The sequence below is a fragment of the Zalophus californianus genome, chromosome 14 (assembly GCF_009762305.2).
Source record: "Zalophus californianus isolate mZalCal1 chromosome 14, mZalCal1.pri.v2, whole genome shotgun sequence".
Taxonomy (NCBI): Eukaryota; Metazoa; Chordata; class Mammalia; order Carnivora; family Otariidae; genus Zalophus; species Zalophus californianus.
In genome coordinates, this window is record NC_045608.1 from 8926677 (window position 1) to 8943285 (window position 16609).

Consider the following 16609-nt stretch of genomic DNA (forward strand, 5'->3'; position numbering starts at 1 on the left):
GCCCTAAGAGAGGTCACATTTTAAAACCTCAGATTCCCGGCCTCTGTTCAGCAGAAGAGCTGGCATCCCTGGGCCTGCATTTCACACAGGGCAGCAGTTAGTTGAGCTGGATAATGGGGGTGGGGGTGAGGGTGGGTTGAGCCCAGTTGTTCCACTGATGCTCCATGTGTGGCCCCCATAGGCATGCTGGGACCAGCTGTGCCATCTTTGTGAATGGTGTGGAGGTGATTCTGCCTTTTCTGGCCTCAGTGTAGCCATTCCAGAGAATGAGCAGACTTTACATGACCGTTCTGGGATGAGAGGAGCTGTGAGGTTTTTTAAATTATTACTAATTTTTATTTTATTTATTTTTAATTTAATAGACACTTATCAAGGGTGGCTATGTACCAGGCACAACTCTTAGTGTTTTCTCATTTAAGTGACTTAATTCCCATAACAACCCTATGATGTAGATACTATTAATGTCCCCATTTTGCAGAGGAGGAAGCTAAGGCATAGAAAAGTTAAGTGACTTGCCCACAGTCATTCAGCAGAGTCAGGCATTCTGACTCCAGAGCCTGAGTTCATAGGCTGGCCTGCCTCTTGGTATTTCTGTAAAGACCCAGAGTAGATACTATGCATAGTTGGGTATATGCAGGTTTGCCTCCTTATGTGATAGTGTTTTGCTCATGGTGGGCAGTGCTGGCTGGTGGGAGTAGGAGCCTAGGCCAGAATTCCTGGGCGTGGGCACTGACAAGCAGCTGGGATGGCAGGGTCCCAAGGGCCAAAGTCAGAGCTGGTGACCATGCCAGGGACTCTGGGAGGAGCCAGGCCTGTTTCCTACCCTTCACTTCCAGGGGTATCTGGACCCTGGGCCTCTCGGGCCAGCAGCCCGGAGGCCTCTCGGAGACAGTGCCATCCCTCAGAGGGCATCCTCCTCAGCCTCTGTGAACGAGGGGGTTGGTCCCATGGCCCATGGCCTACTTTGTGAAATTCATCTCTGGAAGAAATTATTTCTGAGGAGAGCAGAGTATCTTGGCATCTTGTGGTAGATGAGGTCTTCTGAGGCCTTCTGCATCCCCAGAGTGGGAGGAGAGAAACCCAGGCCCAGTTCCTGCTTCCCACTTGGCTCCCACTGTGGGGCACTCTGGGGAAGGCAGCTTCTCCAGGCCCCTGAACCCCAGAGCTGCCTAGATGCCTTGGGTGCCCCTTCAGTGTACATTACCTTGTACCCTGCCTGGGATGGCCCCTTTAGTGGGTTGGTGCTGGTCCGGCAGCCAACAGTGAGTGGGCTTGAACCAGAATGTAATTTGTTTCTCTGGGACATATTGATGAGCTGCCCTAATTAAGCACCTTGCTCATGAGAATCAAACCACTTCACTGGGAGTTAGGTGGATCTGAGCTTCAGCTCAGCGAACCAGCCATGGGTCCTGGGCAGACCATTCAGCTGCATGGAGGCCTCAGTTTGTCTTCCACAGTGTGGGGCTTCCTCTGTTCTCTCTCCTCCACACTAGACCCTGCTGCTTGCCGTGTCCTTCCTGCCCCACACAGCATGCACTTGGAGAGCCCAGGGGCTGTTGAGAGCTGACTGAAGAGGCAGAAGGCAGAAGCTAATTATGGTTTCCTTTTGAAGTTTTTGTTACTGGTGGTCCTGTCCATCGACCTGTTTCTTATGCTAGGCCTCTTCGATGATTCTGCGAGGAAAGGGAGATGTTGAGGATGAAGACAATTCTTAAAATATGTGACTGTTTGGGTCTATGGTAACATATCAGTCATTTATTGCTGTGTGAAAAACCACTCCAGAACTTAGTGGGGTAAACAACTATTTCTACTCACAGAATCTGCAAGTCAGAAATGAAGATGGAGCCCAACTGCATCAGCTTATCTGTACTCTGACATCTGGGGCTTCAGCTGGGAAGATGCAGAGTTTGGGGGTAATTCGACAAGTCAGACATCTAGTGGTTGATGCTGGCTGTCAGCTGGGGCCTTCAGCTACCAGCCAGGACACCAACATGTGGACTCTCCATATGGTCTCTCTGTGTAGGATACTTTGGGTTTCCTCATTATATTATGGTTGGGCTCTAAGGGTGAGTGTCCCAAGGGAGCAAGGAGGGAGGAAAGATGTTTTCATGATCTAGTATTCTTGGAAGTCGCATAGCATCACTTCCATTTTTTCCTGCTGGTCAAGGCAGTTTACAAAGGACCACCTGAGTCCAAAGGGAGAGGTTTTTGACCCCGGCACTCAAGGGAAGCAATGTCAAGGTCATAGTGCAAGAAGAGCCTGTGTGATGAGAAATACTGTGGTGGCCATCTTTGGGGAAACTCTCTGCTACAGTAAGAGTGGTAATGGTGATTCAGGGCCAAGTGTGACAGACCGTGAAGAGACAGGAGATTGTATGAGGAGAGTGGGTGTGACAGGAAATGGCCACATAGGGAGTAGGTGTGACAGGAGGTTGTGTGAGGGGGTAGGTGTGACAAAAATGGCCGCGTGAGGGGACTGGGCATGACAGGAAGAGCTGAACAGGGAGATCTGGGTTGGCCAGAGTCTGCCATGATGGAAGTGGGCCTGATGGTGACTGCACCATCTTTTCTCGCTTTCCAGGTTGTCCTCTTGAAGACCTTGGATTGACCAGGCTGATTCTAACATGGGGACTCAGGCTTCAGGCAGGCCAGGCCAGTGTCCTATTTAACTGGCTCTGCCTTGCTCCCTGCCTCAGCTTCCACCATCACCCTTTCTTCCTGTAGACCCCCAGGCTCCCCACTCCAACCAGCAGCCTCCCATTCTTCCAGAAAGAGCAGACTCCCACCTCAGCAGCCTGGAAGCGCTCCAACTACCGTACTTTTCTTCAAATAAAAGCAGCTAATTAACATTATTCTTTAATTATTGCCTTTATCAACAAGGGGTCTGATTTGTACCAGCAGGATAGTTGCTTTCCCTTAAACTACCCAAGTGAATGCTTCAGTTCCTGGTGCTTTTGAAATGAATTTGATGTCATCTGCCCAGAGTCACTTAATGGGAACGCCTGGGTAATGACTGAACGCGCTAACTCCGTTAGCAGCCCTGGAAGCATGTAATTTGGCCCCTCAGGCAACAGCACTTTTGAAATCTCTGGATAGTTTTGAACTCTCTGTTCTTAATTAAATATGCAATTTTTCACGGTAACCAGGTTAATTCTTTTGTGTTGTGTTGTAATACTGTTAGGAATTTTCATAGTTCTTATTAAACATTATTCAGGCATTGTGAATTCCATAATTAAAAAAAATGAAAAGAACAAAGCTTGATTCACTCCTTTCTTTTCCCTGGCTAATTTATCAAATGAATTTTGCAAATTTTTCTTTCTGTCCCCAGACAGTGTGGCAAGTGTTTTAAAGGGGAAGGATTTAATTGCCCTGTAGGGATTGGCTGGTTATGAAGGATTTGGCTGTTTGATTAGTAAACCCAGTTGGGAATGGTCTAATGCTCCATGATCTTAAAAATTGTCTGATTGTACCCTCTCCAAGGAGGCCTCTCTTTTCGTTATGTAGAGCATCAACTTCACACAAGTGTGGTTATTAGGTAGTGAGGCAGGGGAGAGAAAAAGATCTGACTTTATTTTAAATTGGGGATCTTGGGAGGTTCCCCCTCCCCATTTCCCTGGCTGGGGAGGAAAGGAGAACATAGGAGAGGAAAAGAGAGACAGAGACACAGAGCAATTCTCAAATAGCAGGTACAAGAGAAGGTGGATGGTCCCTGAGAGGGTGAGACCCGAGGGGATGTTTTACGGCCTCCTTGCAGATAATGGCACCTGCCATGCTGGACAGCTGGAGAAGTGGCTCATACGCTGAGGGGGGCCCCTCTTTGCAGGGTTTCTGGGTCCGGAGGGCTACCTTTCCATTTCTGGAATTGGGCTTGGTCTCTGAAAAAATGTGCGGAGCCCCACTGAGCATATCGGGTGGTGGGTGGAGAGGACCATGTCCCCAAACGTCCTGATAAGGACAGAGATCCCTGTCAAGGGGGTTCTACTTAGAGATAGCTGGCCCCTCCCAGTGTGGCTGATTCCTGGACCTTTTTGTTTCCAGGGAGGGCCTCATTTATGCCTCATCTTTCCCCATCTGCAGAATGGGGCAACTTACTTCCAACCTCTTCTTACTTTCCTGGCTCCCTCCAGTGTTAGCTTTCTGTATCTGGAGGTGGGGAGGTAGGAGCTAAAGATAGGAGAGGGTGGCAGGGGCAGATCACACAGGGCCTTGAGGGCCACAGTATGGAGCTGGGCTTTTCTTTTAAGGGCAAAAGCTCCTTAGATATTGGAGTAAGGGACGACTTGGAAGGGATGTTACCGAAGAGAAGGTGGTTGGGGGGCTGCTGGGGACAACAAGGTGGGGACATTTGTGCCGGAGGGTGGGCTCTGCCAAGCAGCCCCTCCCGCCCCCACCTCCCCCCAACCCAGATTTAGCATCTTCAGCCCTGAGCTTTAGGAAGCTCCCTACTTTGGGGTCAACCCCCAGCTGGTCTGACAGTTGGAGCTGGGGGAGAAGACATGGCTCACGCCTTCAGTGGTGCTCGAGGGGCCGCACAGCAGTGGGTTTAAGCAGATGGTTGGGATTTTCAAGAGAAGCCAGAAACCTGCGTTTTTATGAACATTCTTTCAAGATGTAAATGTAGGAAGGAAATGGAAAATAATTAAATGCTGGCCACATGGATCAAACTTATTCGTAAATGCCAGACAGGACTTGTGGTCGCTGGGTCTCCACATCTGTCCCAGTGCTTAAGGGGGCTTTAAATTGGTGAAAATAATCATCTCAATATTGATTATTTATCAGCTGCTTTCCTAGCACCAACCGCCATGCTGAGTCCCTGACAGGTAAGAACTCATTTAATCCTCACAACTTGAGGAGGCAGGTGGAGTCTTACCTCCATTTCTCAGATGGGCACGACTGAGGGTCAGAGAGCAATACCTGAGATGTGAACCGAAGGCGTTGATTCCCAGCTCCTGTGGTCTTTTTGGCCGGTCATAGGACTCTGCGTAGAAAGATCCCCAGGAAATCATGGCAGGGAAGTAGTGGTGACTTAGGTTACTTGGCCATGTCCTTGCTTGATTCTGAGATTAAAATCAGGAGTCACAAACCCTGAGCTCCACCTTGAGTGATCTTTATAAAAAAACAAAGTCAGGTCACTACTCCAGTTAAAAACTTTCAATGGTTCCCTATTGTTTGTGGGATTAAGTCTAAGCTTTTACCTTGGCTTTACAAGTCCTGTTGTGATCACCTTCTCCCACCCTGGTCTGCCTCCACCGTCTTAATCTCTTACTAGATTTCCTTGTCCCCAGCTCCCCCAGGCAGACTTAAACTGTTACTTGACCCACAGATGCTTTATGTTTTCTTACCTCAGACCTTTGCATATGCTGTTCCCCCTGCCTGGAACTCATTTGTTGTCACTGCCAGGCAAACTTCTCTCACTTCTGTAATCTGGGAGGTTTTTCTGAACCTCCTGGTAGGATTAGGGGGCTCCCCCATAAATACACCATAGTTCATTGGGATTGCTGGCCTTGTCTTTTTTAAGACCCCTGAGGGCAGTGTTTTTGTCTGTGTTGTTGACTCTTGTCACAAGCACAGAGCTTGGTACATAATAGTATCTCAAATAAATATGTTGTTGACACCACAGTTCTGCTGCTCCCAGAAAGTTTTGGGAGCATAGGTCTCACGCCTCGGGGCGACTGGGTGGCTCAGTAGGTTGGGTGGGAGTATGGGTCTCACTTCTAAACTTCTCTGGACCCCAACAGGAAGCATCAGTTTAATTTGGTTTGAAGATGGTAAGAGGAGCAAATCGTACTTCCCCAGGCCCAGCCCTGCCCTACCCAGCCCAGCCCGCAGCTCTGGGAAGGTCTGTGGGAGCCAGTGACCTCCGTGAAGTGAGGACAAGACAAGGCTGCCTCTCTGGGAGCCAAAGAAAGACTGAGGTGCTCAGAAGCAAAGAGAAGGAAGGCTTGCTGCCTCCTCCCCCCTTTCTCCCTGTTATCAGCTTAATCCTCTGGATGGCCAGGTGCCAGTGATAAAGATGAAGGGGAATGACACAGTTATCTTCCTCAAAGAAGGGCTTGACGTCTTAAAAGAAAGTGAATGGTGACACCTGCCACTTCTTGGCCCTGGGATGCTGGGGCCTTCAGCCTGCCCTGCTGCCCCTCCCCAGGGAGGCCCCGGGAAGTTTCTCTGCTGTGGCCATGTGGACACCAGGCTCTGTTTGGGGAGACTCTGCTTGGTGAGTCACAGGCCCCGGCGTCCTCAGCCACGTGCACACATGCACTCACACATCCTCGTGCACACACGTGCACACACACACACAGAGGAAGGAGGAGAGGCCCATTTTCCCAGTCCTGCATTCCCAGGACCCCGACACACAACAGCACCATGACTGCCTTTACTCTGCCTTCTTGTCTCTTTTCATTCCTGAGTTGTTAGGGGGCCAAGAGGAACCGAGGAAGGGTTTTTGGGTTGCAGGTGGGCAGGGAGGCACAGGCACAGAATCCCATGGCCGGAAGGGAAAGAAGGGATTTAAAAAATCAATTTTTGTCTTACGAAAGCCATGTTGCCACGTTTTTGGAGGGCTTCAAAAATACAGACGGGGTGCGGAAAAGATGCCAAGAATGCAACCCCTGTTAACGCTTGGGTGTGCTTTCATCTCCTCTGTCTCCCTGGTTTGCCATCATCAGTATGTCTGATCCTGTTTCCTGATCTCCTCACTTAACATTGGCAGTAGCCTTTTCCACGGCATTTTGCTGTCTTTAAAACAAGCATTTTACCAGCCTAATATATTATGAAGCAAATGGATCACTCTCCCCTCAGCCAGACCTTGTCCCTGGGCATCTCCAGGTTTTTGTTGTTTTGTTTTGTGTGTGTGTGTGGGGGGGTAGTTTTGCTTCTAAGAGACGGCAGTGATGAAAAAAAAATGTGTTTCTGGTTTTATGTTTTTGGCCCTGTTCTTGGTTGGTAATGAGGGATGGAGGGCCTTGTGGCCAAGAACCTGTCTCCAAAGTTGGGGAGACGGGGTTCAAATTTAGCTCCGTCAGTGAGACTTCAGGCCAGTGCTGTTCTGTCTGTGCCTTAGCTTCCACGTCTGTGGAATGGGTATCCTCTCTCATGAGAATATTGTTGGTATTAGATGAGTAAATTTACCTGAAGGGTTTAACTGGGGACTGGCATATAGTAACACCCAGTAAGTGTTAGCACCTCTTGTGTAGCCAGCAGTGGGTCTGTCTTATTTGCTGTTCTTCCCCCAGCAATTGTGCTTGGCATGGAGTGGGTGCTCACTTAACCCTTGTTGAATGAATATGGCAGGCACATTCACACATAGGTGCTTTTCTGCCTATATACATGTCCGTTGGGAAATCTTGTGTGGAAATACAGATGTGCGCACATACACACAGACACGCACAAACACACAGAGCTAGACCAGGGGGAGGGCACAGGGCTATTCTGATTGGGGGGTCCATGAGCATTTTATTGTGATTAAATATTTATCAGGTGCTTGTAATGTGAACTTGGCACTTGCAGTAGATAAAACAGAGCCTTGTAGCAAAGCCCTGAAAAGCTGTGGGGCTCAACTCAGTGAAGAGGCAGCCAGTTGAGAAAGCGGAGTGGGGAGGGGGCTGGGGCTCAGGGATTCATTCATTCATACAGTCAGTCAGTCAGTCATCCATATTTCTCTGGCACCTGCTGTGTGCCCCGTCCTGGGCCATGTGCTGGGGATGCCCTGGTGATCAACACAAATATGTTCTCTGCCCTCATGGCACTGTTGGTCTCCATGGTGTTTAGAAGTAAAATCCCTTAAGAGACTGACATTAATCAAATAATCACACATATTTGAAATTGCAAACCTTGCTGAGGGCTGTGGAGGAAATGAGTCAGGAATAATGAGATTGTATAACAGATTTAGTCTGGAAATTAGGGAAGGACTCCTGAGTTGGCCAAGAGAAGAGGGGCTGTGGTTGTCCAGGTAGAGGACAGAGCAGCACATGCAAAGGCCCTGGGGTGGAAGAACACAGTTTTGGTTCCAGGAAGTGAAAGATGGCTAGTGTTGCTGGAGCAGGAGGTGAGGGGCAGAGAAGTGGGGTGTGGCTGGGGAGGATAGACGGGGTTGGCTTAAACAGGGCTTGTAGGTCCTGCTGAGGCTTTTATCCTGAACAGAGGCCTTTTATCCTGAACAGTGGCTGGGGAGGGGGGACTGGGGGATGAAAGAGGAGGAGAATTGGAGGGATCTTAGGGCCTAGAGCCTGGTGTGGGAGAAGCGGCGAGATAAGGAGGCTCAGCCGCTCCCATCACCATCTCCTAACCGAAGACTGTATGCCCGGCCTCTCCAGGCATTCCTCAGAAGTCACCAGTGTACAGGATAGAGCAGGTCAAGGAAGGGACAATTTCCCTGGGCAAATGGGGAGGGGGTAGGAAAGGCCTCAAATATATGCTTCCTTTCTGCCATTTATTATTTACCTAGGGGCTTGTGAAAAGAGAAAGATCCAAAACAAAAACAAAAACACCAAAAACCCCCACCAAATCTAACATTGCTCCAGGCACGCAGCCTGAGGGAATAAGTCTTTTTTTCTCCAATGTTTGTGCGTTTCTGAGTGTGTGAAATGCCATGCTAAAACTCTTAAACCCCACCAGCAAAGGGAGCTGCAGGGCCTTCAGAGCTGTCAAGAGGGCCATCTCTCTCCACATCCCCACCAAGGGCTAGCATAGCAGGGCCTGCCCTCTGCAAAATGGTGGGCTCTATTTCTCATCTGCTTTGTGTTCCAGTAACTCAAGCGTGGCCCACCTCTGGGGCTGGAGTTTCTCAGGAAGGCTAGTTTCTGGAATGGTGGAATTCCTGAATGAGGCAGGGAGTCTGGGGGATTTGGCGGCTGCCCCTACATAGTGATATTCTGTGCCTCACACATTCTTATTAGCATCGTAATCACTGCAAAATACTGATTCATTATCACGCTCTGAGCTGCAGACTGAGGCAGTGGGGTTTAATAGTTCCGTATGAGCCATTCTGGGCTGTTGAGTAAATATTGCTCATTCTGAAAAATTGGGTAAATGTGTGTTTATGCTGGCGATGAGCAAGGCACCAGCCAAGTAGGTAGTTGGTGTCTGGGCTGGTGCCTCGGGAGGAGGTGGGGGACAGGGGCATGCTTACACTCCCAAGAAATATCCAGTTCATGTCTGGTTGTCCTTGGAAACACTCCTCTGGACATAGAGATTGGAATTAGGAATGGGGCTTTGCCCTGAAATGCAGGTAGAAGGACCCTCATATTTCTTGTGTGTGTGGAAATGGTTCCAGGGTAGACAGGAAAGACCTCGGGCCCTCCATGCTTGTATAGACAAGTGATTGAATTCAGAACTGGAGAGCTGGCTACCGCGAGCATCAGGAGGCAGTTTGGCAGAGGTCAAGTGTGCAGGTGAGTATGTTCCACTCTGGGGTCCCTGTTCTGCCACTTGATAATTATGGGACCCCAGGCAAGTTACTTGGCTCCTCTGTGGCCTCAGTTTTCTCATCTATAAAATGGGGATGATAAGAGTACTTCTATAGTGTGGGATTTAAACAAGCACATACTTACAAAGTTCAAATGGTATCTGTCATTGTGTATAAGAAATGTTTGCTACTAACATGATTCTGGTGTGGTGTAGAGAAAAGATACCCATTTGGATCTGGCTGTCTCAGGGGTTCTTTGACTTTGAGAATCTGGTGAAAGCTATAGATCTCTTCCAGAACATGATAGATACACATAGCATTTTGCGTGTAGTTTCATGGGGTTGTTGAATCCTCCAAACTTGGAGCCATTTACTCCCAAGTTAAGAGCTCTTGATCTCTGTCATGTATCACCTTGTTGTGGAGTGGAAGTGAGTCATAGTGTCCAGAACGTTCTAGAACTTGGTTTTAGCCAAGACCTGGGTTTCATCCTGGCTCTGCTTCATATTAGCTGTGGAAAAAAGTTAGGCAAGTGAAGAGACATCTCTGAGCTTTGGTCTCATACCTGATGTGGAATTTCTTCACATAAAAAGGATTTGAACCATATAAAGCACTTGATCCAAAGCCTGGGACACAGTAGGCTCTCAGTAAATATCATCATTTTCAGTATCATTTTTCCCCTTGATTGAGGACCTGAAAGTTGCTAGATGTGGGCTCTGTCCTTCTGTTATGTTTATAGATCTGTATATAAATAATTCCACTACCTGAAGTTCTTGGATCTGATCCCGCTAGTTGTCATGTCTGTTAATTCTCACACACAGTAGTCTGTTTCCCTGTGGATTTGTAATTTTAGATTGAGAGCTCATCTTTGGTAGAATTGAATCTTTGGGGATTGGGCTGGCCTGAGTTACTCCCAGAGTAGAAGTTGGCCAACTTTTTCTGTGAAAGTCCAGATAATAAACATTCTTGGCTTTGCAGTCTGTAGTCCCTGGTACATCTGCTCAGCTCTGCTGTTGGGCAATAAAAGCACCCATAAATACATCAACTAGTGGATATGGCTGGACTTGGCCTGTGGGCAGGTGGGATTTGGCCCACAGGTCATAGTTCACTCACTCCTGCTCTAGGGAGATTTTGTATTTGCTTTTGCATCATGTCCAGGGATATTACCAGAGGAGAATGATTGTTGTTTTTTTAATGTTAATTGCTTGGCTGAGAGTAGTAGTTCTCCAAGTGTGCTCCCTGGACCAACAGCATCTGGGAACTTAGACATGAAAATTCTTGGGCCTCACCCCAGATCTTCTGAATCAGGAATCCTGGGGGGTGGGGGTCAATGTGTTTTGACAGGCCATCCGGGTGATTCTGATGCACACAAGTCTGAGAACTCCAAGGGTAGTATAAAATTCAACTTCAAAACGATGTGAAGGCAGACCCATAGTTATAAATTCTCAGAGGAGGCTACTTTTTGGTTTTCCAATCTAGAGGCAAAGCTAAAACAGATCAAATTGTCTCCTCTTCTTCCTGTATTAGTGGACAGAAGTGTTCTGACCTACTCTGACTGAGGGTGAAGGCCTCTGGACTACCAACATGGGCACCTGTCCCCACCCCTTCATTGCCAAGGGCACTGAAGTATCAGTTCACATACTTAGCAGTTTGATTTTGAGTTTCCTTTTCAGTTTTGGCCCTTGAGAATTTTTCTGACTTTCTTACTGAACTGACCTATATATTTAAAGGGATGCTGATATATTTTATCCAGCATTTCTGGGTGCTTTGTGGTGGGGAACATTTTCGGGTTATCTTGTCTCCCATATTATTAGACATAGAGGTTCTTTCAATGTAATGAAAGGTTGAGCTTCTTCATTAGAATTCTTTATTTTTTTTTTAAGATTTTATTTATTTGACAGAGACATAGCGAGAGAGGGAACACAAGCAGGGGGAATGGGAGAGGGAGAAGCAGGCTTCCCGCCAAGCAGGGAGCCCAATGCGGGCCTCGGTCCCAGAACCCTGGGACCATGACCGGAGCCAAAGGCAGACGCTTAATGACTGAGCCACCCAGGCGCCCCTAGAATTCTTCTTTAGAATGTCTGGCAGCACCATGGCTTTTCAGGTCAACTGACACTTGTCACTTGCCCTTGGGGTCAGGGCCCACATTGTCACTCCCGGGGACTAAAGGCTAAATATTTCCTGGGGAATCTCTCCATCTTATCCTTTGCCCAGGGCTTGAATCCAGTTTGGCCAACATTTGTTGCATCTACTGGTGCTAGGCCCTGGGTGTGGGATGAAGGGGGTTCAGCTATGTACAAGTGACAAGCATCTGTGCTAGGGAATGCCACCACATGGTCATTATACTTGGGGACCTTCCTCTGTCCCAATATGTAAATCCCCTTGTGCCACTCCAGGGGAACTTAACTCCTTGAAGTGTTTTACTCTAGGAGTCAGAATGGGGTCACAATCAAGAGCACTGGCTTTGAGTCCACTAGAATCAGGCTCAGCTCCCAGCTTTGACTCTTACAAGCTGTGTGATCTTGGGTGAGCCCCTGAACTTTTCTGAACATCAACTTTTCCAGCTGTAAGATGGGATGACAAAGGGTTGCCAAAAAGGATCCAATGAGATCATTAATGGAAGGCACTTGGCAGAGTGCCTGGTACCTGGGGAATGCTCAATGAATATTCCTTTTTGTGATCCAGATGGTCATTATGGGTCTGCTTCTCATGATAATGGACTTGGAGAAATCAGGCTGGGGAGGTGGCAAAGCCCTCAAGTGCTCATGGAACAGCAAAATCAGTCAGTGGGACAGAGACCATTGCTCACCGTATTGTAGCATTCTATACCTTACCATTCCTGTAGTGGCCTTCTTTGTGCTTTCTCCTTCTTCCCCTCAATCACCTCACCCAACCCAGGGAGAGGGGGTGCTGCCACTCATAGTACTCCCACCCCCTATCTATGGTGATTAGTCCAGAGGGAAGTCACATAGCTCAGTTTGGGCCAATCAGAGAGCTTCTCGGGGATTTTTCAATTAGAAAAAAGAGGGGAGTCTGTTTTCTTTCTAGCTAAGATGCTGGAAGGATAGAAGCCTAGAGTTGCCTGTAGCTGGGGTTGCAGACAGCCACATGGCGACAGAGTGCAACCAGCCTGCAGAGAGATGCTGAGTCAAGATAAGAAGAAAGACAAAACCCTAGTTTAATCATTGTGGAGGCTGCCTTCTCCTCTCTCTCTCTTTATACTTTGATCATGGGTGCCCACCCTGTTGTTTTTTGTTGTTTTGTTTAAGCTCCTTAGATTAACTTCCCACCACCTACAATGAGAAATGCCCCCAAAACATCTACCTGTGGAAGGTTCTGGAAACTTTTGGCCACTTCATTCCACATGACCAAATTTCTGCAAAGGTGAGGCAGACAGACATCATGTCTGCCACCGGCCTGGTGCTGACCTGCCGGGTGGTGCAGGTTGTGCCCTGTTGTTTGAAGAACATCATGTGGAGGACAAGGGGACAGAGGGAGGCTACATGGTGTGCCAGGACACAGCCCTGGGCAGCACTCCACAGTCTATGGAATTTTGAACACTCTTTCTCCACAAGAATTTTTGGAGAGGGGCTGGGCAGTGACTTGGCCATAGTCATGTGAGTAAATCTCCCAGAGAAATAAGGTTCTGCAAGAGTGTCAGCAGATGTGGACTATTCTCATCCTCTGGGTCTCCGATTCACTTCAGAGGAGCCTGTTGGGACCCCCTAGGTAGGGGGAATCTAGCTCCTCCCCGGTCACACTTGAGCCAAGCAGGTGGCTCATTGGACCTGGATTTTGCCCATTAAAATGCGGCCTCTAGACACATGCAAAGTCCCACAATGTCTTCCAGAGCCCGCTGCACCTGCTGACGTTCAGCACAGTTCTCCCCACTCATCTTTGATCTCAAAAAAGATCATCTTGAAAAAGATTGTTTTGTGTGCAGTTTAGCCAAACGCCACTTTTTCACATTTTGCCTGAGTTGCTCTCCCCCCTCCCCTTCCTTTTATTTCTTTCTTGGATTTGCTCTGGGGTTGGCTTCCTCCAACCAAAATAACTCTCACAATGCATGGCGCTTCCTGTGGGTGAATGACATCTGTATGAAAAGATGGCAAAGCTGGCCGATTTCTGTCCTTTGAAGACGCTTGTCAGCGAGTCGGTGCTGGAGTGTCAGACATTACCCGGGGTGACTGTGGAGATGCCGGCAACAGTGAGCTTTTTTCCAGAAAGCCTTCAGCCCAAACTTTAGGCTCTCCGGGGACCCAAGAGCAGCATCCATTTTCTGAAGAGATTAAAGGCGTTGCTGGTTGGAGCAGCTGGTATTTTCTACTATGTTCCCAGCAGGGCCCTGCAGCAGTGCTTTGTAGCTCACCTGCTCTGCCATTCCCCGTTCGACTCTGTTCCCTTCTTTGCTGACTTGTGTGCCGCCTCAGGGGGTCTAGTAGCTCCAGGCAGACCCATGAGAGGAGAGGAGAAGGGGTGCTGACAGTGCCACCATGGCTCTCCTATGCGAGGGGAGGGGGACGATCTCAGGGTTAAGACTGTGGCCCGTTCTGGATCCCAGTTCTGCCATCCTCACGGAGCCAGTCCTGTCTCTTCTCTGAGCTTCAGTTTTCCCATCTGTAGAATAGACTCATTTGGTTTAGTGAAGATAATACAGGCAAAATGCTTCCTTAGCATGGTGCCTGGCACATAGTGCTTAATAAATTTTAGCTGATGCTCGCTTCCCTGGATGCACCCTGGCTGACCCTCCCTTACAGCCCATGCACCAGCCATATTAAAGTGAGAGTGAGGGGCGCCTGGGTGGCTCAGTCGGTTAAGCATCTGCCTTTGGCTTAGGTCATGATCCCAGGGTCCTGGGATAGAGCCCCATGTCAGGTCCCTGCTCAGTGAGGGAGCCTGCTCCTTCCTCTGCCCCTCCCCCTGCTTGTGCGCTCTCTCTCTCTCTCTCTCTCAAATAAATAAATAAATAAAATAAAAAATAAAGTGAGTGTGACTTCCAGAGAGCAACATTATTTCCCCTCCATGCTGTTTCCCTGTCCATAGTAGTTTTCCATACCTGGTCTATCCAGTGGACTCCTATTCCTGTTTTAACACCCACCTCTCTTTTAAGTGTCCACTCTTGGCAATACCTTCCCCCTGGGGTCGACCACAAATAAAGCCCTGCTTTATTTATATAGTGGTATTTTGTCCATTTGTTTTTGTTCCTATCAAGAGCAAATCCCCTGGCCTCTGGGCCTCCTCACCCCCATACATTTTTGCTTCCTCTGTTTCTATAGTCCCTTGTCCATCTCTCTGTCAGAGTATAGTGCTGATTGCAGTATCTAATTCAGGGAATGGCTAACTCCCACGAGTGGAGGGGCAGACAGTAACATTAATGATGGATTCAGCCCTGGGTAAGCAGGAGGAAGTTTGGTGGGGAAGTGGGGGTGCCAGACAGCTGGGGAGACGTGACCCTGCCCTGGGGGAAATCAAATGGATTAAAACACTGGGTTGGGCGGATGAAATACCCGGCTGCTGGCTGCTGTGGCTCAGACCCAGGTTGTAGTTCTGTCCTCTCCTCACCCCCACCAAGACAGTGAGCTCCTTGAAGTCAGGGGTGCTCTTCCCTCACCAACTTTAGTGCCCTGTGCTGGGTGACAGTGACACATTGTAGGGGTCAGCACATTTTTGATGAGTGAATAAATGCATTTGCTGTGGGCCTACTCAGTCATTAAGAAAGTAAGGCATGTTCAATGTGGCAATTCTGGAAAGAACAAATAAGCAAAAAGAAGAAAATAAAAATCACCTGCTTTATCACCGTTTCTTTAGACTTTTTGTGCAAATGTAACAAATATACAGAAAAGAACACAGATCAGGGGTCCCTGGGTGGTTCATTCGGTTAAGAGTCCAACTCTTGGTTTCAGCTCACGTCATGATCTCAGGGTTGTGAGATCAAGCCCTGCGTCAGGCTCTGCACTCGGCGGGGAGTCTGCTTGGGATTCTCTCTCTCCCTTTCCCTCTGCCCCTCCCCCAGCTCGTGTGTGCTCTCTCTTGCCGTCTCTCTCTCTGTCTCTCGCGTGCATGCACACTCTCAAATAAATAAATAAATAACATCTTTTAAGAAACCCACTTAGATTAACAAATAGAACATCCCTGCTCCCACCACAGAAGCTGCATCATGCCCTTTCCCATCACTGCCAACCTGCCCCCCAAATGTGACCTATTCTGATTTCTAACTGCACACATCAATTTTCCCTGTTTGTGAATTTTATGTAGAGGGAATCAGCCAGCATGTACTATTTTGTGTCTGGCTTCTTTCACCAACATGTGTTCTCAAGATTCACCCACGTTGTTGTGTGTAGCTGTGGTTCATTCATTCACATTGCCATCTAGCATTGTTTTGTGTGAATAGACCACAATTTATTCATACATTCTCCTGTTGATGGGCATTTGGGTGTCTTCCAGTTTGGGGCTCCTACAAGAGCACTGTTAGGAATGTTGGTGCACGATTGTCTGTTGGTGTATAAGCACACACATTTTTCTTGGGAATATATCAGGGTTTCTCCATCTTGCCACTGTTGACATTTGGGGATGGATGATTCTTTGTTGTGGGGACTGCCCTGGGTATTGTAGGATGTTTAGCAGCATCCCTGGCCTTTACCCACCAGATGACAGTAGCATCTCGCAACTTGCAACAATCAAAAGTGTCTCCGAGGATTGCCAGTGTCCCAGAGGAGGTGGGCAAACCTCACCTCTTGTTGAGACTCAAGGCTATATGTCAAGGAGTGGAATGGCCGGGTTACAGAAGGCATGTGCTTAGCTTTGGTGGTTTTCCAAAGTGTTTGTACCGGTTTACACTTCTGCCAGGTGTGCGTGACCTTCTGATCATTCCTCTAATGCTTTTATATATAACTTATATATATATTTTAGGGAATGAGACAACACTGTAAGTATTGTTCCACCTCATGCTAGATTACGTGATCCTGTCTTTTATGTCTCTTACCATTTATTCTCCCATTAGAGAGTAGTAAAGTGGTTGTCTTTCCTTAACTCTGGAATCTGACTTCCTTTAGTTTATCACCCAGCTCTGCCTTTCCAGCTGTGTGGCTTTAGCCAAGTGACTTCATCACTCTGTGCCTCAGTTTCCTCTTCTGTCAAAAAGGACGATAATGCCTGCCTCTGTTACTTGGATGATAAATATTTGGATATTTACATGAGTTAAGTAATAAA

The 16609-nt window shown here is 48.1% G+C and overlaps 1 protein-coding gene across 6 annotated transcripts in view; it reads left to right on the forward strand.

The window, feature by feature from the left end:
* The window catches only part of CUX2 (cut like homeobox 2), a 324656-nt gene that overhangs the window by 81907 nt on the left and 226140 nt on the right, over nt 1-16609 (forward strand). The window lies entirely within an intron of this gene.